This window comes from Eptatretus burgeri, chromosome 9 (assembly GCF_056783735.1).
Source record: "Eptatretus burgeri isolate ZD-2024b chromosome 9, Ebu_testis_v1, whole genome shotgun sequence".
Classification (NCBI taxonomy): Eukaryota; Metazoa; Chordata; class Myxini; order Myxiniformes; family Myxinidae; genus Eptatretus; species Eptatretus burgeri.
The window spans coordinates 71,264,698-71,287,070 of record NC_140969.1 but is presented as its reverse complement, the minus strand read 5'-3'; the positions used below and the strand labels follow the sequence as shown (position 1 = coordinate 71,287,070).

At 44.1% G+C, this 22,373-nt stretch overlaps 1 pseudogene; it reads right to left on the bottom strand.

Annotated features, from left to right (window-relative positions):
* Nucleotides 1-18,349: 18,349 nt before the first annotated feature.
* On the bottom strand, nt 18,350-19,554 carry LOC147020326 (28S ribosomal RNA; annotated as a pseudogene).
* Nucleotides 19,555-22,373: the final 2,819 nt, after the last annotated feature.

Sequence of the window (22,373 nt, the reverse complement as noted above, 5' to 3'; positions counted from 1 at the left end):
TCTGGCGGCGGGGGCCGCGTCGATGCAGCGGGAGCCACCGTTCGTTGCTGCCTGCGGCGATGATGTGTGCTCCAGGAGCGGTGAGAGCCATATCGGCTCTCGCGATGAGTTCCCGCGCTTCGTTCGCGATGAGTTCCCGCGCGGTGGCAAGGTTCGTGAGGCAATGCGCATCGGTGTGGTTCAGGCAGCTTCAACAGGTGGCGGTGGGCCCGTGGCGTTAAAGGGAGTCACGAGTCGCAGCATCAAGTCGACAACCAAGAAGCGGACTCGTGATGTGGGTTGTGGGTTGTTGTTCATGGCATATGTGTTTTGCCTTGCTCTATTGATGCAGTTTAACGTTGTTGAAATAAATGCCAACAGTTCTCGTGTAAAAGTGGATGTGGCGGAGATCATTAAATGGGAATTGGATTATGATCAATGTGATGTAGGGGCTTCAGGGGCGGTGGTGGCAAATGGAAAGGTTGAGTTAGCCGTCCACTGTCCCGGGCCGCAGGTAATTGCTTTGTCTTGTACTGGGATTTTATCAAAAAAGCGCGCTGTACGGAAAAATGAATTTGCGATGCTTCGAATATTATTCGTAATGATTTATAACGAGCCTATGATTGCAGTGTGGGTTAAGTGGAGTTGCTCCTGTCTAGCGGCCGTGTGGGTCTCGGAGATCGACTCGGAACCAAGACTGGTGCCCTGGTCTGCGTTACCTCCACCTCTGATTGCGAGCACAACTTGCTGTGTTCGCTCAAGGCCGTTTGGACGGGCGTTGGCGTCTCGACTGATGGTGGTGCGTGAGTTGTTTTGGCGCATTAAATGCATGCAGCCAGCGGCGCTGTTCAGCGCCCCCGGCCAAGGTCTAAGGCTGGCGCCACGGCTTCCAGATAGCGGGCTGCCGGCCTCGGGATGTTTATCTTCGTCGGGTCTGCCTGGGGGGAGTGGGCCGGAGGCGTTTGATGGGGCCGGAGGAGGTTAGCTCGAGAGGTCGTTACGACCTTGGCCAGGGTCATGTCAGCATGGGCCACCTGGGGGCGTTTTTGCTGCATAATGCTGCTGTGCTTCTCATTTTGCTGCTTCATATCGGTAACGCGGTCAGACCTGACCTTTGCTGCTCCACTCGCTCGCATCGACACATTATATGATGTGGTGTGCTATTATACTTTGCTATTTTCATTTTATTTCCATGATTATTATACGAAGTCCTTCGTGTTCTGCATGCTTCTTATAATACTGATCATTTAATAATCATACTTTTAGGAGGGAGGAGTGTGGTGTAGCCATGCCCACGGGGAGGGGCATGATGATGATGCATGATGGGCGTGATGGTGGAGGAGTGGCCGTGGGGTTCGGCGAGGGATATGAGGTGTGCACGCCGTCTGAGGCGTCGTAGTAATACTGGAGTTGGCCGGCTCGTGAGTGTACCGCGTACGGAATAAAGGAGAGCCGCGGGCACAGTACGCCCGCGCTCGCACTCGTGCAACACAGCCCGGCTCGACTGTTCCTCCGCTTCGTGTCTGCCTGCTAAGCATCCCCAATTCAGTACAGTACAGAAATCTCATTTTGAAAAGGGTTTTACTAAACGATGGATGAAAGAACTTTTTAAAATTGTTGATGTAATAGATACGGTTCCTTGGACTTATAAGATATATGATTTGGAAGGGGAAGAGATTTTAGGTTCATTTTATTCACAGGAATTACAAAAGACAAAACTAAGCAGATAATACCCATGGGAGCAATGGGTTGTCCCTTCACTCCCTCCTACTATACACCTTTGTGGACACTAGAGGGCCAAGTCCGAGGTGTATAACAGTATATTGTTGTGGTTACCAGATTCGCAAACCACCATTCAGGTCCCTTAGGTGAGGTATCTCGGTAAGTACATGTGTAGTTAGGCCCAAACCCGTTGTCTAGTGGGAATACATGTCATTTATACGTGCTGCGACTCTTCAGGATAGCCGTTTTTCTTTTACTATCTTTATTTTGGACCAACCGCCATGATCACAACCACAACATCAACCACCAACCACAACGCCGCTTCACCACAACCGCCACGACCTTCCCGTCACACCTCGCAACCGTAGCATCGCCACCGTTCTTGCCCCGCTGTGGGTACCGGTGTTGGACTCATGCAGAACGCGCGTCGAACAGCGTGTACAAAATCACGGATTTTGTGCTTCAAAAACGGATCAAAAACGACACACGCCCACTTTTTGCCGTCCAATCGGTGAGCGAGGGGCGGGTGGCCCGCCCCCAGGGCGATCGATATATGCAAATTTGTGGATCAAAAAGCCTTCATGCCCACTTTTTCTCGGGCCAATGGGGAGCGAGGTGAAAGGTCAAAGGGAGGGGGTCAAAGGCGAAGTTACGGGGGGATAAAAGGACGGTGTTCGTCAGTCAGAAAAAGGAGAACGAGAACGAAAAAGGAGAACGAGAACGAGAAGGAGTCGGAACGGAGGGGACGAGTGTGGAAGTCTGGAGCCCGAAGCCTGCAGTGGCTGGAGAAGCTGAAGAGAGTCGGACGAGGGGGTGCTCGCGTCGGTGCCGGGAGCTGCACGCCCGAGGGAGGCCGGCAGCGTGACCTGGCCGAGGTGGAGACGCACACCAGGGATAATAAAGATCCTCTATACCCCGAGCATCAGCAACCCCCTCCTGTTTCCCCCCGCGCTGAGATAGTGCGACCAAGGGGGCCCCGTTCCCACCCCCTACCAGACACCGTCCACGAGGCCCGCGGGTTGCGGGGCCATCGCCGCTCCGCGTCTCATCACCAGACGGGTAGGCGCGACCCGGTCTCGGCCTCAGGCCCGCCTCATTCTTGAGGGTATTTCTTTTCCTTGGTTTTGGGTATGTGTTGTCGGCGCCGTCTGTGAAGTAGAATTGTATAAGTGTTGCCGTGTGCTCGGTAGTCGGTATTAGCTCTGCATTGTTTTCGCTTTTATATTTGCTTTTTGTGTAAATGGAATTGTGTTTTCTTTTTTTTGTGTGCATTTGGTGGAATTGAATTTGTGTGCTTCCCGTGTGCCGCGAATAAATGTGCTTTATTGTTGAACTGTTCTCCCGCTTCGCTTCGTCTTTTCCCCCATTGAACCCTCATCTTGCTTCACGTAAAGGGTTGGTAGTGGGCTGAATACGCCCGATAATTAATCGAACCGTCGAGGTCGACGATAACACCGCTCGGTTATTCTGATAGTACGGAACGGGTCGCTTAAGTGGCCCGTGTCCGAAGTCGACCTGCGGCGAGGTGCGATCGCCCGGTCTACCCTCCGCGTGGGTACTTAGGTAGGTCGAATTTGGCGAGCAACCCTATCCCACGCGAGGGCTGATTGGCTCGATCGCGGTGAGACGAAAGGTCCACCCGTGACTGGTTCCCGGCGTTAGTCCGAGAGGGTCACGACTGGATTGTCCGTCCGGTGGGCGACGTGCCGCGATTCGAGTTACGTGGCCGTCGCACGCCGGCGGGCGCGAAGACCGCAACACTGGTGTCAGGTCGTGCGATACAAATTCATCACCCTCCTCGCGGCACTGGTATCGGAGAACAGGAAAACGGGCTCTCCTGTCTCCGGCTAAATTCACGGGAATCGGTCCAGGGGTGAGAGAAGCGACCCCCGATTCCCTCCAAATTACGAGCGAGCGAAATTAACCCTTCACGAGAAGCAAGATGGCGTCTCAAGGCGAGCGGGTGCCGGGTGGATTAGGTATGTGTAATAGTAATGTAGAATCCATGGCTCAGGACGAGATCACCGTGCAAGAGAAACCCGTACCAGAAGGTTGGGAAAGGCATCGATGCCGTTCATCTGGTCGGTTTTTTTATTATAACTCCACCACTAAATGTAGTCAGTGGGAGTGGCCAGGGCAGGTGACAATGCGGCAGATTATGGAACTCGCGCAGAGCATAAAGGACAAACTGGATTACTGGAATGCCGGAATAGAAAAAATGAACGAAAAGTTGGATGCGAATACACAGCAAATGAGGGAAGAAACGAAAAATCTGCGGGGTGAGACGCAGAACATGGGCCGATGCTTGCAGGCGGGCATGAAGGCCGTGACAAAGGAAATAATAGTGGAGACAAGGGAGGTAAAGGGCGAAGAGTTGGCAGAGACACGGGAGATAGAAAAAATAGAGGAAAGACGACACGAGGAAGACGGGGTAAGTGACGCACACACACACAGAGGTAGTGGAGGATAATGGGGGTGAGCTGGCGGACTGGGTAGAGACCCAGTGCGAGCACCTGGATGGCCTCCTCCAGGAACGAGGGGAGGGAGTATGCCCCCTTGAGGCGAGTCACGACCAGGTGAGTTCGGTCGTGCTTTGCGAGGTTGAGGGGATGAGTGCTGTGGACAGTTGCTTGGAGAGCTTGGGGGGTATAGAGGCCCCGGAGACCCTTGTGGGGACACGAATCCCCAGTGTGGTTGTCCCTGTGTGTGTGGTGCAAGGTGTGAGTGCGGCACCGTGTGTGGAAGCGACCCCGTGTGCGAGTGGTGTGGTGGCGATGGTGCCAGAGTGCGTGCTTCCCAGCACGCCGAGTGTGGATGAGGCACCGTGCGTGAGTGTCGCCATGTGTGTGAATGAGGCACCGCGGGTGAGTGCCCCCGCGTGTGTGGATGGGGCACCGTGTGTGAGTGAGGCCGTGTGTGTGGATGAAACGGCCAGTGTGGATGAGGCACGGAGTGTGAGTGAGGCACCGCGGGTTAGTGCCCCCGCGTGTGTGGGTGAGGCACCGTGTGTGGAAGAGACCGCGTGTGTGAGTGTCGCCGTGTGTATGGATGAGGCACCGCGGGTGAGTGCCCCCGCGTGTGTGGATGAGGCACCGCGGTTGAGTGCCCCCGCGTGTATGGATGAGGCACGGAGTGCGAGTGAGGCACCGCGGGTGAGTGCCCCCGCATGCGTGAGTGAACGGCCGTGTGCAAGGTCGCTGTGTGCAAGGGAGACCGTGTGTGTGAGAGAGCGGTATGAGAGGGAGATGTCGGTCGGCATGCGGGAGCACGCAGCCGCGTCTCCCCGTGTGAATGTGATGGAGTGGACTGTGTGCGTCGTAACGCAGGTGTGCGTGGGTTGAATGGAGACGGAGACGGAGACATGTAAGGAACGAAAGCCGGGTAGCGGCTGTAGCTGTTTCGAGGACCGTGCCGGGTTCACCCAGCAGTGAGCACGCGGTTCGTGCTGTGCAACGCACGAGACCACCACGTGCTCGCTTGCGAGAGTGAAGTCCCGGTCCGGAAACGCACGCGGTGGATTTGCCGATCCCGCGGACGGACAAAGTTTAGGCAGGTAAACGGATTTGGACCGGACGGGTTCTCCACGCGATCGTGTGTGTTAAGCTCCAACGGGCAAAGCACATGTGTTCGCGTGGGGAACCCCTCGAGACGTGGGGCTTGTTTTTTTTATGCGCACGGTGACGTCATGGCTGCACGTGGGGTTGGAATCCGGCAGGAGGGGTATCTCTGCCGGATGGTACCGTCCAAGGAGGGACGAGGAACACGTGCAGCTGCATGACGTCACGGGCAGTTGCAGGTGTAAAGTGCGCGAGCTCTGAGTTGCCGCGCAGGTGCTGCGCATGGAAAAAAAAAAAAAAAAAAAAAACAAGCCTCACTTTCGGGTGCAAAGGATTCCTGGGCAAGGGGTGGAAGACCCCCTTACCTGGGCACAGGATGAAAACTAGTTAGGGGGAAGGGTTAGCTTAGTTAGACCGACTCCATGGGGCAGGGGTAAGTCCTCATGGAGTCCGTGGAATGGATGAGTTAGAGGGATTTAGTGAGCTTTAGGTTGGGAAATAAAATGATTAGGAGACAGTGACAGACTTGTGGATGTGTAGAGGGGACGTAGTTTAGCTACGTAGTGTTAAAAGGAACGTGCTGTAGTTTAAGGGACGACGTGGGAGCACGAGTTAGTTAGGGGAGATAGTTAGAAGGTCGCTTAAGTGGCCCGTGTCCGAAGTCGACCTGCGGCGAGGTGCGATCGCCCGGTCTACCCTCCGCGTGGGTACTTAGGTAGGTCGAATTTGGCGAGCAACCCTATCCCACGCGGGGGCTGATTGGCTCGATCGCGGTGAGACCGAAAGGTCCACCCGTGACTGGTTCCCGGCGTTAGTCCGAGAGGGTCACGACTGGATTGTCCGTCCGGTGGGCGACGTGCCGCGATTCGAGTTACGTGGCCGTCGCACGCCGGCGGGCGCGAAATCCGCAACAATATAATGTGTGTCAAGGGGTGGACATCACAATGTTTTCTTTCCAACTCAAGAGGAGATATTTTATGAAATAGATTAAATGTGTGTTTGTTGGTTCGGAGGTGTTTTCTATAATGTTTATATTCGTGATTACAAACATCGCAGTATGTTGTATTCACCATATTTATATACTAAAATTTTCTTGATGAAAATTTCTTTTATTTTACAGGTGAATCTGTGCTTAAAACCATTTTATCCTCCAACTTTTTCACTTAATAAATACAATGTTTCAAGACACAAAAGACAAGTTTCAATCAATCTCTTCATTTGTTAAAGATACTGAGAAATATGTCAAAGATGTAAAATTGAACAAAGATAAATATAACAACTATTGGATAAAAACAATTATGGTAAATAATATGAGTTCTTCAATTTCCTTCAGTGGAAGGGCTTTTAGTATACCTGGTAGAACATCAATTAAAGTATCTCTAACAAAAGTTTCTCCTCTCCTTCTGGTAATATATTCAAAACTAGAAAAAGCAATGAAACAAGAAAAAGTATCCAAAAACAAAAACCTTACGGATGAAGCTTTAGAAAGAAAAGATAAGACCATCTGTAATATGCAAGGAGAAATTTGTATTTTTTTCAACAACCTTAAAGATGTAAATCCTGATGAAATAACGGATGTTAGTATATCAGGTGAAATGACATTTCGTTCAATAGTAGTTAACGATCATTTTAAAATTACCTTTAATATAAAAAATGTTGTCGTTGAATCTGATAATGAAAAAAAATATATCGATATCGATGGTAATATTATTAAATATGAGTCAATATACAACTGAAAGTATAGATGAATTTCAGTTTAAGTAAAGTTTTACTTTATAAATATGCTAGACTTTCCTGATTCTCCATATGACAAATTTGAGAATTGTCCTGCGTGTGAAAGACGGGGATTAAACACAGAGTCAAAAGCCTATAAACAATGTATATTCTGTGATTATCTTCTAATTAATGATAATAAAAAATATAAAAAGGAAAATAATTCTTTTAGATTTACACCAAAAATGAATTACTTTACAAGATTGATTAGAGAAATGAATGTAAAGTATGAGGGTGATAACACACCTTTCCTTACAAGGGAAGAAACTGAACGTATAAGAGAAATATTCAAAGGATTGTTGTTATATATTATTCATGGATGTAATTTTCAGGGAAATATCAACACAAGATATTGCATAAATAAAATAATGGATTATCTTGAAATTAAACCTGAACTTAGGATAAAATATAGAGTTTCTAAAAAAGCTAATAATAAATTAAATAACCTGTTTTCCAAATATATAAATGAATGATTTTTTACCCATTTGGGAAAATAAGATAAAATTTAACAACCATAAAAATCTCCCAAATTCATTAAGATGTCTCATAGTTGGTTCAAGTGGATGTGGAAAAACCTGCTTGCTTTTAAAGATGCTCCTCACTCCCAACTTTTTAGATTATGATAATTTAATAATTTTCACAAAGTCGAGTTTTCAACCAGAGTATCAACTACTCTCACAAGGTTTTAATGCTGGTCTTCAACAAGAAGATATAATCGGTTTATTTAAACGTCAAAAAAACCTAAATGATTATAACATTGAAGATATAATTCAACTATTTTGTGACACACAGAGATGTAAAAAGAAATCAAATCCTATAACTTGTATTCTTAGTGATAATACGGATGATATACCGTCTCCCCAAGATTTGGATAAATCAAAAAAGAACCTCGTTATCTTTGATGATTGTGTTAATGAGAGAAACCAAACGGTAATGGAGAGCTACTACACAAGAGGGAGACATTCTTCTTGTAATTGTATTTATCTTAGTCAATCGTACTTTCAACTTCCTCGTCGTTCCATCAGAAACAATGCTAATACTTTTATTTTATTCAAGTTAAATTCAATAGATATCAATAATTTTTGGAGAGATAATTGTTCCACATTATGTAGTAAAAAGAAATTTGAGGATTACATGAAGCACACGACTGAAAAATATAAATATATTGTTGTGAAACAAGATGAGATATTAAGGGATATATTTTTTGTTTTATAAACAATTACATATATAAATGACAACTATTATTATAAATCTTGTGGGGAAATCTGCTTCTGGAAAAAACTTTCATAAATCAAGGTTCTTGTGTAGTACAAATGAGAATATTGTAAATTTACTTAAAAAACACCCCGTGATACGCATTGCATCAACAACAACTAGAGCAATAAGACCTGGAGAAGTAAAAGGTGAAGATTATCACTATATTTCAGTGGAGGAACATATGCGATTGAGGAATGAAGGTCAAATATTTGAGGAGGTTTCTCTTGGTACAAGAAAATATTCACATTGTAAGAGTGAGTTAAGGAAACTAAAATCTGGTGGTGTTGGGATATTAGAAACTAATCCAGAAGGAACGAGACAAATTATTAAACATCTGAGCGGAGTGAAGATTTTATCATTCGGTTTTGATGTTGATGAAGAAACTCAACGCAAACGTATGAAAAGCAGAGATGCAAGTATTAGTGAAGAAGAAATTACAACTCGCATTAATGTTAATAAAGAATTTGATGAAATATTTAAAGAAAAGGATTTATTTGAACACATCTACTTGAATGATGAAGAAAAGGAAAATTTCCCTGTTGATCTTTACAATTCATTAAATGATATTTTACAATAAATAAATGGATGCAAAAGAAAGAGCAAGAAGATTTAAGGAACATCAAGAGTTGGTTTCAAAAGTTGTAAAACAGCAGGAAGACATAAAGAAGAAACGCAGACAGAAACTAACGGGCAAAGAAGTATTTGAAAGAAAACAAGAGAAATTTTTTAAACCACTTTTAAAAACTTCCCAAGAAAAAATGAAAGATGTTTCCACAGTTCCCACAGTAGAATATACTCCTAAAAAACTTCAAATGTTAAAAGATTTTGATCAAATGACGGAGGAAGAATTAGAGCATTTAGGAGAATTAAAGGTATATGATGATGAAGGTTTATTTCAACAACTGGAAGAGATTAATCAACCCCCTGATTATATTGTGAATGCTCTTCAAAACAATGAATATTCAGCGGATTCAAAAACCAAAGCAGGACTCATTCCAACAGAACAACCAGCAATATTTCATCTTCTTCAAGAAAAGGTATTGATATTTAATGATAAATTAAGGTTCTTGGGTTCTCCTCAACCCCCTGTTAAACTAACTCCGAGATTAATGTTTCTTCTCACAAAAGATGGAAGACAAGGTTCAACTGTGAGGGATGAATCAAAGTATATTGATAAATCATTGGATATGGAAAATAATGATGATAGAGTATATATTGATCTGTTGAACACTCTTAATTGTAGGGTTATTCTTTCTGTTAAAAGTAGGAAGAATGAGAAGGAGAAACACATTATTCAGGCTTTAAGTATCCTTGGTTCAGGTGTTAGTTTTCTTCCAAATGACCCATTGCAATTAGTTAATAGACTGTTATTGTTGTTAGGCAGTAAGAAGGCTGGAAACAACAATTGTTTTAATGAAGAATCAGCCATTTTAGACCAGTTGATGAACATGAAAATAATTAATAAATATCAATATAAAGACATTTTATCTCATATTAAATAAGATGAGAAGCACAATCCTGAGTTTTAATTTCACAACAAGCGACCACACATCTTCATTCCCATACCCACTACAACTTGACACAACAAAAGAATATGAGGCATCTTTATTGTCCATGGAAACTTATAATACCTTATTTAATATAACCGATAAAAATGACAAGTTTAGTTATAATCCCGGAAGTGGATATAAAACGATAACAGTCTCACCCGGAGCATATGAGATTTCTCAAATATCTTCCGAAATTGCTCGTCTTATGAAAGAACAGGGTGATGAACCAAAAAATATTGTTATGGACATTCAAAAACATACTTCAAAATCAACGATTAAAGTTAAAAATAACTACAAGGTTGATTTCACAATTGATAATTCATTTAGAGAGTTATTGGGTTTCTCCTCAAAAAAGATTGAAACTAATGGGACATTTTACAGTGATAATGTCATTCAAAGATCCTCAGGAATAAATTCGGTGTTAATTCACTGTGATTTGATTGATGGTGCTTATAATGATGGAAAAAAAAAACAAATACAATATTTTCATTCAGCGCATACTCAACCCCAATTGGTTATAAATTCAATATGGAACCTAAAAATTTGGTTTATCTCCCTGTGTCAGGAAAAACCATACACAGAGTAAATTTTAGGATAACCGACCAAGATAATCGTGTGATTTCTTTTAATGGAGAAGTTATATCCATCAGAATTCACCTACGTGAAGTTTTCCAATAAATAAATACGATGGTTATTGTGAGGAAACACGAGTTGGGAAAATATAAAATAATTACAGGGGATGGGATGTTCCTTTCCCCATACTACAAGGGTGAAGGTATGTATCTTGGTGGAGGATACTATAAACCTAAGAGACAAAGGAGTGTTGGACATCAATTTAGAGGAGATGGGATAATTGATACTCTCATGGGTATTGGTTCAACTATTCTTAAACATAAAGATCTAATTGGTTCAACTGCTTCTGCTGTGGGAAATGTAGCAGGTGCTGTAAAGAGCATAAAAGATGCCCAGAAGGAATCTCATAAATTATAAGCAATGAAAGAAATTAAGAAAGGCAAAACTCAGTTGTCCCCCCAAGAACGACAGAAAATAATTCAAATACTTGGATCAGGGTTTCAAAAGTTAACATCTTTTTTCCTAAATAAATACAAGTATGGAAGCAATTGATAGTATCTATGATTTGGATGATACTATTATTATCTCAAACTCCACTAAAAAAGATTACTTCAAGGTAAATGCAATAACTGGAACAGACTGGAATACGAATGGTACAAAAAGTTTTGAAATAAATAATCAACAAACCTATTTGAATCTCTCTGAAAGTTTCTTGTTGTGTAAATTTAAATTCACTAAAGCTGGGAATAACACAAACGCTACACTTGTAAATGATTTCTTCTGGAAAATGTTTGATAGTGTGCGTTTGTATATTGGAACACAAGAAGTTGAAGCGGTTGATTATGTCTCTGCTGTATCTGAAATGATGAAATTTACACTCTATACATTCAGTGATAGAATGGGAAAGGGGTCTGTCGAAGGTTTTATTCCTGATATGTCAACGGAAACAAACACAGACCCTGGATATACTCAAAGGAAAGGAGCGTATAATGATGATACAAAAGCAGAAAATAGTTTTACTGTGGCAGTTCCTCTTAAAGGTATATTTGGATTTTGTGATCATGATAAAGTTCTGTATGGTCTAAAAATTAGATTTCAACTACAAAGGAATGATAATGAAAATCGATTGCTTTTTGGTGTTGGTAATGCTTTTGGTGATCAGAATAAATTTGTAATTGAGGAGATGAGTTGGTATATCAGTGAATATACTCCTAATCTTAAAACAGAAGAGACGTTGAATCGAAGACTTAACTCAAAGAAACCACTCAGTGTATCCTCAAAAGAAGATGTCAACACGTTAAACTCAACCAAACTACTTACACGTGGAATTTGGGTGTTTTGGAAGGAAAGCCACGATATCTGTGGATCATTTTTAAAAAGCCAGATGGTGATACTGCGACTGATAAGAATAATGCATTGAGTGATAATGCTAAGGTGAAACAACTTCGCGTTTCTCTAGATGGAACATTTTATCCACGAGATAGATTGGAAATTAATTGGGGAAAAAAATGATTTTGCTGAAGCATACAAGTCTTACCAAAAGGTGTGTGAAAGTAATGGAAATAAAGAACCTATTTTGGATATGACAGCATTTAAAAGTTTGTATACAATCTATGCGTTTGACCTGAGCGCTCAAAAGGAAACTATAAAGTCTAATCGAGTGGATACTTCCCTATACATTGAAAGAGGAGAGAGTGAAGAAGTTGATACATATTGTTTGCTTTTGGAAGAAACAGAATTGCAGATTAATACAGATAATGGTGTGATGATTAGTCTCACATAATTTTTTGTTAAATAAATGAGTGGCGAAGTACCAACTGGGGTATATGTTAATCAAATCAATCTTCATAAACTATCATCTTGTGTTCAAAATCAAAAGCCTTGTACGATTAACGTTAATACAATTCAGAGAAAAGGAGCAGTAAGAATTGATGTTTTGCTCACAAGAGAACAGGTTAAAATCTTGAATGACACTGGCTCACTTAAAATTAAAATGACAAAACCAATGTTGAAAAAATATTCAATAAGAGAGACGAGTGGAGGATTTCTCCCATTTCTAATTCCTTTATTTGCTGGTTTAAGTGCGGTTGGAGCATTGACGGGTGGTATTTCAACAGCGGTGAAAACTGCCAACGAAAGGAAGGCTCAACTCCAGGCTCAAAAAGAATTGGAAAGACATAACAAAGAGTTGGAGAAACAAATTCGTGGAAGTGGTGTAATTGTAGATTTTGCTGAAAAACTTGAAGGTCTGCCTGATAAAGCGAGATTGTTAGTTGGAGATATGCTTTCTTCTATAGCACAAGCAGGTGTAAAATTAACGAAAAGAGGTAATGGATTATATCTTTCTAATAAATAAATGAGCATTGATGAGTGGTTTAAGGAATTTGGAAAGAATACAACATCAAATTTACAACTTGTCAAATATTGTAAGAAATTAAAAATTCAAAATGTGGTTATTTGTATGAGAGATGAATTAACAAATGTGCCGAAACATACAAAGAATATTATTATGAACTTAGAAGATAATAATGGGAATGGTTCTCATTGGGTTTATATTTTTAATAGTCAAGACAAATATTATTTTGATAGTTTTGGTCTTCCACCACCTGTTGAAGTCATAAAATTCTTACAGAATGGTGTTTATCAAACATTTCAAGTCCAAGAATTAAATTCCAAGTGTTGTGGTCAATTATGTCTATATGTGTTATTTCAACTCAACAAAAATAAAAAATTTTATGATATTATTTTTAATCTAATATAAATGACTTATGTTGGTAAAGATGGTTCTATCTTTAGTGTATCCCAAGAACTGGATATTGATTTATCAAATTATTACACAAAGACATAGGCTGAATGACATAAATATAATAAAACCAAAAATATTAACATGAAAAATGCTTATAAATTAAAAAATTATCCAAGCCCGACTGACGCAAATGACTTGGTGAGATTAAGCGATTTATCACAATATATATCCTTAAATAAAACGGCCGTGTATTCCAAAGATACAGAAGTGTTGATATTATCTCCAGGTCATACAGAATTCACAGTTCGAATTAAAATAAATTTTTATAAAGAAGGGCGTATCGTTTGTATGAGTGTATAAAGTGTCTATATTTGTTGAAATCAAGAGTGTGTGTATAAAGTGTCTATATTTGTTTAAATCAAGAGTGTGGGTATAAAGTGTCTATATTTGTTTCAATCAAGAGTGTGTGTATATAGTGTCTATATTTGTTTAACTCGTGAGTGTTTGTTTTAAGTGTCTATATTTGTTTACCTAACGAGTGTTTTTATAAAGTATCTCTATTTGTTTTCCTCACGAGAATTTGTGTAAAGTATCTATATTTGTTTACCTCATAAGTTTTTGTATAAAGCGCCTATATTTGTTTACCTCATAAGTGTTTTTATAAAGTGCCTATATTTGTTTACCTCATATGTGTTTGGAAAAGTGCCCATATTTGTTTACCTCAAGAGTGTGTGTTTAAGGAGCCTTTTTTTGTTTAACTCAAGAGTGTTTGTATAATGTGTCTATATTTGTTTACATCAAGAGTGTTTGTATAAATTGTCTATATTTGTTTTCCTCATATGTGTTTGTATAAAGTGTCTATATTTGTTTAGCTGAAGAGTGTGTGTATAAAGTGTCTATATTTGTTTAACGCAAGAGAGTGGGTATAAAGTGTCTATATTGGTTTAAATAAAGAGTGTGTGTATAAAGTGTCTATATTTGTTTAAATCAAGAGTGTGTGTATATAGTGTCGATATTTGTTTAACTCGTGAGTGTTTGTTTTAAGTGTCTGTATTTGTTTACCTCATGAGTGTTTTTATAAAGTATCTATATTTGTTTTCCTCACGAGTATTTGTGTAAAGTATTGATATTTGTTTACCTCTGAAGTGTTTGTATAAAGTGCCTATATTTGTTTACCTCAAGAGTGTGTGTGTATAACTTGTCTATATTTGTTTCAGTCAAGAGTGTGTGTTAAAGGAGCCTATATTTGTTTAACTCAAGAGTGTTTGCATAATGTGTCTATATTTGGATAACTCAAGAGTCTGTGTATAAATTGTCTGTATTTGTTTCACTCAAGAGTGTTTGTTTAAAGTGTCTATATTTGTTTACCTCAAGAGTGTGTGTATAAAGTGTCTATATTTGTTTCACGCAAGAGGATTTGTATAAACTGTCAATATTTGTTTATCTCATGAGTGTATGTATGAACTGTCTATATTTGTTTCACTCAAGACGGTTTGTTTCAACTGTCTATATTTGTTTACCTCATGAATGTCTGTATAAACTGTCTATATTTGTTTAACTCAAGAGTGTGTGTATAACGTGTCTATATTTGTTTAACTCAAGAGTGTATGTATCAACTGTCTATATTTGTTTATCTCATGAGTGTATGTATAAACTGTCTATATTTGTTTCACTCATGAGTGTATGTATAAACTGTCTATATTTGTTTAACTCAAGAGTGTATGTACAAATTGTCAAGATTTGTTGAACGCTCGAGTGTGTGTATAAACTGTATGTGTTTGTATCACTCAAGAGTGTGTGTTTAAAGTGTCTATATTTGTTTACCTCAAGAGTGTGTGTATAAAGTGTCTAGATTTGTTTCACGCAAGAGGATTTGTATAAACTGTCAATATTTGTTTATCTCATGAGTGTATGTATGAACTGTCTATATTTGTTTCACTCAAGACGGTTTGTTTCAACTGTCTATATTTGTTTACCTCATGAATGTCTGTATAAACTGTCTATATTTGTTTAACTCAAGAGTGTGTGTATAACGTGTCTATATTTGTTTAACTCAAGAGTGTATGTATCAACTGTCTATATTTGTTTATCTCATGAGTGTATGTATAAACTGTCTATATTTGTTTCACTCATGAGTGTATGTATAAACTGTCTATATTTGTTTAACTCAAGAGTGTATGTACAAATTGTCAAGATTTGTTGAACGCTCGAGTGTGTGTATAAACTGTATGTGTTTGTATCACTCAAGAGTGTGTGTTTAAAGTGTCTATATTTGTTTACCTCAAGAGTGTGTGTATAAAGTGTCTAGATTTGTTTCACGCAAGAGGATTTGTATAAACTGTCAATATTTGTTTATCTCATGAGTGTATGTATGAACTGTCTATATTTGTTTCACTCAAGACGGTTTGTTACAACTGTCTATATTTGTTTACCTCATGAATGTCTGTATAAACTGTCTATATTTGTTTAACGCAAGAGAGTGGGTATAAAGTGTCTATATTGGTTTAAATAAAGAGTGTGTGTATAAAGTGTCTATATTTGTTTAAATCAAGAGTGTGTGTGTATATAGTGTCGATATTTGTTTAACTCGTGAGTGTTTGTTTTAAGTGTCTGTATTTGTTTACCTCATGAGTGTTTTTATAAAGTATCTATATTTGTTTTCCTCACGAGTATTTGTGTAAAGTATTGATATTTGTTTACCTCTGAAGTGTTTGTATAAAGTGCCTATATTTGTTTACCTCAAGAGTGTGTGTGTATAACTTGTCTATATTTGTTTCAGTCAAGAGTGTGTGTTAAAGGAGCCTATATTTGTTTAACTCAAGAGTGTTTGTATAATGTGTCTATATTTGGATAACTCAAGAGTCTGTGTATAAATTGTCTGTATTTGTTTCACTCAAGAGTGTTTGTTTAAAGTGTCTATATTTGTTTACCTCAAGAGTGTGTGTATAAAGTGTCGATATTTGTTTCACGCAAGAGGATTTGTATAAACTGTCAATATTTGTTTATCTCATGAGTGTATGTATGAACTGTCTATATTTGTTTCACTCAAGACGGTTTGTTTCAACTGTCTATATTTGTTTACCTCATGAATGTCTGTATAAACTGTCTATATTTGTTTAACTCAAGAGTGTGTGTATAACGTGTCTATATTTGTTTAACTCAAGAGTGTATGTATAAACTGTCTATATTTGTTTATCTCATGAGTGTATGTATAATCTGTCTATATTTGTTTCACTCATGAGTGTATGTATAAACTGTCTATATTTGTTTAACTCAAGAGTGTATGTACAAATTGTCAAGATTTGTTGAACGCTCGAGTGTGTGTATAAACTGTATGTGTTTGTATCACTCAATAGTGTGTGTTAAATATGTCTTTATTTGTTTAACTCAAGAGTGTGTGTTTAAAGTGTCTATATTTGTTCACCTCAAGAGTGTGTGTTTCAAGTGTCTTTATTTGTTTAACTCAAGAGGGTTTGTATAAACTGTCTATACTTGTTTAACGCAAGAGGGTTTGTATAAACTGTCTATATTTGTTTACCTCATGAATGTGTGTATAAACTGTGTATACTTGTTTCACGCAAGAGGGTTTGTTTCAACTGTCTATATTTGTTTACCTCATGAATGTGTGTATAAACTGTCTCGTGTGGGTATCTAGTGTCGATTTGTCCCCACCACATTTCCGCAGGGCGCTCAAGGTCCGACAACAACCCCCCTTCTGGTAAAACTACCAAAATCACGAATCACTGCTCACCTTCACTCTTTCATTCCTCGATTTTCCCACCTTTGGAATAAACTCCCTCACTCTATTCATTCCAATCTTCCCTCCAGGCCTTCAAAACAGCTGTTCATCACCACCTCTTATCATCCCCCATCCAAATCCTCAATATTTTCTTCCCCCGATAATCCACCCAAACCCACCCCGTTCAAATTCCCTGCTTTCCTTCCTGAAAGTCCCTGCAATGTCTATCTTCTATTCTCCATGTTACCCATCCCATCCCACAGATCCCTCTCCCATCCACAGATCTCCTAATGTCTCTGTTCCCCACTGTTTTGTCATTCCCACTGCCTCCGCTCTTGTCTCATGCCCCTGTTGCTGTGCCTTGTTTGTTAGAACTCACACGAGCCTCGACGAGGTATACCAAAAAAATGAAATAAACCCCCCCCCCATAACACACACAACTCCTCTCGTCTCTTCTCTCCTCAGGTCACCGTCTGAGAAACGGAGGGTCGTGCAACTGACTCATGATATTCATTGATGGTGGCGCTGTTGACGGACGGGTGACGAAGGGTACTTGTGGAGGAAGGATGTCATCTAATCTCATGTCAAGTCATGTCATGTCATCTCTCCTCACCTCTCCTCTCATTTCACCGTCAGAGAGACGAATGGTGTGCCACTGACTCCTGGTATTCCTGGGGGTGGCGGTGGCTGTGGCGGCGGTGGCGTTCACGGACCCGTGACGAAAGAAGGGTTCTTGTGGAGGAAGCACATCTCCTTGCTTCTCTTGTCAGGTCACCGTCACTTCTCTTCTCTCTTCTCTCCTCTCCTCTGTACTCTCTTCTCTCCTCTCTCGAAGCACCCTCGCCCCTCTCTTGTCTGTTGTGTCTTCTCTCTTCACCGTCAAAGAGACGGATGGCGCTCAACTGACTCCTGCTATTGCTGACGGTGGCGGTGTTGAGGGACCGGGGAAAAACGGTACTTGTGAAGAAGGACCTGTCCACCTGGTGACGGCGGTGATATTGACGGACCGGTCACGAATCACGAAGGGTCCTTGTGGAGAAAACCCCTCTCTTGTCTGCCATCTGTGGGCTGTGTTCTGTGTGCTGTCCTCGCCCTCCCTTCGTCCGCTCACGCTCGACACACGCCCGTGCGACGGGGACCTTGTGGAGGACCCCGTCCCAAGCTGTTACTTGTCATGCAACATCGAGCACATCGCAAACGGCTACGAGACCGACAACCGCACGCAGCAACCTAAAGACGTTCGGTGCTCGCTGGTCGAACCTCTGCAGTCGGAAGCTGCTCAGAAGGAGAAAAAAAAAGCAAACGAAAAAACGCTATAGCCATGACGAGAGTACACTCGCGCGAAGCACAGCACCTAGAGACGGTCAGTGCCGGCACCCACGTCCGCATCGCCCTCGGAGGCAAGCGCCTTTCGCGCTTCGCAGTGCACCGTTCCACCGTGTATCGCTCGGACGAAACATTAGCTCGAAGGATGACTTTCAATAGATCGCAGCGACGAAGCTGCTCTGCTACTTACGACACCCCGAGCCGTAACCAGGTCGTTTACGAGTCATTCGGCGCATGGCGCCCCACCGTCGTGCTGTGCGAGCGGCGCTCGGAGAGGGTCGCGCTGCAAGATTCATCGGGCGACCCTCGAAACCGATGCCGTGCGGAGGACCGCGCCGGAAGCCGCCCTCCGAAATTCAACGGAGGGGACCGCCGGCTCAAGAGTCGTATACGCTGTCCCGGCCGAAGCCCCACGCGCAACAGTATCGTCGTGCCCAAGGAGGGATTCTGAATTAGAGGTGTTCAGCCATAATCCCTCAGATGGTAGCTTCGCGCCGCTGGCTGCTCAGTCCGACGCACGAGCCAAGTGTCTGAACCCGCGGTTCCTCTCGTACTGAGCGGGGTTGCTGTCCCGGCGACAAAAGCATCAGTAGGGTAAAAACTAACCTGTCTCGCGACGGTCTAAACCCAGCTCACGTTCCCTGTTAGTGGGTGAACAATCCAACGCTTGGCGAATTCTGCTTCGCAATGATAGGAAGAGCCGACATCGAAGGATCAAAAAGCGACGTCGCTATGGACGCTTGGCCGCCACAAGCCAGTTATCCCTGTGGTAACTTTTCTGACACCTCTTGCTTAAAACCCAAAAAGTCAAAAGGATCGCGAGGCCACGCTTTCACGCTCTGTATTCGTACTGAAAATCAAGATCAAGCGAGCTTTCGCCCTTCTGCTCTACGGGAGGTTTCCGTCCTCCCTGAGCTCGCCTTAGGACACCTGCGTTACCATTTGACAGGCGTACCGCCCCAGTCAAACTCCCCGCCCGGAACTGTCCCCGGAGCGGGTCGCCCGAGCCGCTCGCCGGCGAGCGCGTGCGACGCGCACACGAGGCACGCGAAGGCGCACTGCGCCGACCGACCCTTGGGCTTCGCACCAGAAACGCGGGACCCCCCGACCAGGGGGCCCGCACTCCCCGTCTCACCGGGTTAGTAAAGGAACGGTAAGAGTAGTGGTATTTCACCGGCGGCTCCGCGTCGGCGACAACGCGCGCCCTGCGCCCCTCACGGGGCCGGACCACGCGAGCCCCGGCGGGCCTCCCACTTATTCTACGCCTCTCAAGTCCCTTCACAGAATTGGGCTAGAGTCAAGCTCAAAAGGGTCTTCTTTCCCCGCTGATTCCGCCAAGCCCGTTCCCTTGGCTGTGGTTTCGCTGGATAGTAGATAGGGACAGTGGGAATCTCGTTCATCCATTCATGCGCGTCACTGGTTAGATGACGAGGCATTTGGCTAGTTTACGAGAGTCATAGTTACGACCAGAATAAATTCCGGAAGCAACGGCTCTCTCAATCCCAGAGATTCGGCCCGCTGGTAGGCACAGCGCATCAGTCCCTCGAGCTTGTCTGTCCCTCGAGCTTGTCCGAGTGAGCGACGTATGGATTGAACTGCCAGCCCATGCTTTGTTCAGCAATCGAGGCTGGTGACACGCAGCGAGGGAAGCCCGGAGATGAAGCCCGCATGCATCCCAACAGCCCCATTACCATTGCCAGCTTGAGCGCCACCGCCCCGGGCACCTGATGTCAACACATATTTTCGTGCACGACTGGGCACGGTGGCTACGACGACCCGAAGGCCGGACGCAACCGTCGCGAACGGCCACGGCACAATGCGCGGATCCAGAAGACCGGTCGAATTGGCTGTCGATTTAATTATTTATTTATTCACAAAGCACTAGATTAGCGATCTGCCCACTGACAATTTGGTTGAGCTTGACTCTAGCCCGAAGCGAACCAGAAGCAAGATCCAGTCGCCGCCCTCTCTTCGACGATCCTGTGAATCTGAAGGGACGAGGTTCTCCTGACCTCGAGCCCCCCGAGGCGGAAAGCGAGAGGCGTTCCGTTAGCAGAGCCGCCAGTCGCGTCCGAAGTTGCTTGGACAATCGAATGGTCTCGGTGGAAGGTTAGTAGTGGTTGAGGGGAATGGTCGGGGTCACCGAATCCGTTTACCCGGGGTTTTATCTCGTGGCCTGACGGGTGTTGACAGCCCGGACGCCGACTACTGGTTCCCAAAGTGGGGGCGACGGTTCGGTCGGATGGATGTGGTGGGGTGTGACTTTAAAGACGTAGCCGGGTGAGCGCGTCGTCTGGCGACGATTGCGGTCCCTGAGGTCAGATGAGATTAAAGTAATGACATCCTAAGCCTGAGTCTCGGGGCGGTGGGGTTAGCCGCCCCGGTCGTTCCGGACGCCCCTATGGAGGGCGCCCGGGTGGACGAGGAGATCGGCTTACCACCTGTGAGACGGGGAAGGGACGAGGCCTGGTGTCGTGCCGGGTCGTCTTCCCCGAGCACACCCTATAAAGGGTCGTGGCGGCGCGCCCCTTAACTACGACAGTCAGGTCACGTGGTGCGACACTGAACAGAGCGTGCCGAGCGACGAGGACTCGTAGGTCCGACGCCACGTCGGATCGCCTTACCCGATCACACTCTATAAAGGGTCGTGGCGGTGCGGTCCGCACCATGGAAGTCGGCCCTCACGACACGACAGGGTACGGTGTTATTAGAGCACGAGGCGGGGTCCCCGAAAGGAGAGCAGGTGTCCAAAGGCGAGTATCGGGGCTGACGGGCACCCCCGCACGGCAGTCGGGCTGGAAGTACAGAAAAGTAGTCACGTACAGGAGTAACGGAGGGGAGGGGGGAACACCCGACATACGGCATGCATCGTCTACATTTTACGGCACTAAACACACGGCATGCATCGCCTAAATATTATGGCACCGGGCATGTGGAGCGCCTGTTAGATACCCGAACAAGGGTGGGGTGCACCTTGAAGGACGACGACGCTACGCGATGCCCTTCCGATTACGTGTGTGTGGTGCACGCACAGTACATTGTGTCATAATGACGCACTAGCTAAACTTACAGGCGCGGGACATCGAAGACGCCGTTGAAGCTGGCTTAAACCTGACCGAACAAGGGAGGAACAATCGTTGACAGGTGCCCTAGTCTCTGTCCCTTGGGTATGTGATCGTGTCGTTACATGGCCTAAGCATCCGAAACATTGTCGATATTCTAGCGGGAGAAGGAAGAGTGTGTGCTTCGTAACAGTATCCGAAGGGAAGGGGGGAAGGGGACAGCCATGCGGGGAGTGAGGGTGGGACAGAACCGATCTACCCAAGACGGCATGTTCGCATGCAAAGAGTAGATATTGAACGGGCCGGAACTAGCTGTACGCCGCTGGTGTAATGTGGCTTGAGGGCCGGTGTGCAAGCAGTACCGGTGTTCCGTGGAAGTGCGACGTTGAGTGGGCGGAGGCGTGGCCGATGAAGTACCTTTCACGCTGGTTCGCTCAGCTGTCTTGGCGGTGTTGACCTCGCTCCAGTTTTCCTGCAGACAGGCACTCGTGGGGGCAGCGGGGCGTATGGATGTAAATAGGGGATAAGGAGGCGGAAATAGTTTGTGCAGAGGTACTTATATCGCAATAGGTGGCAGGCATGAGCCTGTCGAAGAACACCCGACGGACACATACGAGTGGCTGTGAGAAAAGGTGGTCGATCGCGGAGAGTCGGATGATTCGACGAAGGGTGTCCCGTACGTGGTGGTGTGACGACATAAAACATACGACGAATATTTATGAGTGACCGTGCGGTATAGTAATGGACTAGGGGGCCGAAACCTAAACGGTGGGTGCATGTGTGTGTCGTACCCCTGTGCGGTGGTGTCGATGTCCTAACTCAGCCCTGAATTATCAAAGAGGCATGTGACGGAGGGCGATCGGTTGGAAGGGCGAAGGAGAGATCAGGCAACCGGCCGCAACTCGTCCGGCGTTTGTCTCAGTACGGTGCCGTCTGGGGTCCATAGTCTTTGCAGACGATGGTGCGTGAGGTATAGGATTTAGACGTACACCCGAAAAGGATCCAGGGGCATTAACTCTCCACCCTGGACTGGCGTGAAAAGTATACGTGATGAGTGTGGTGTGCATCTTTTCATCTTACCGTACCAAA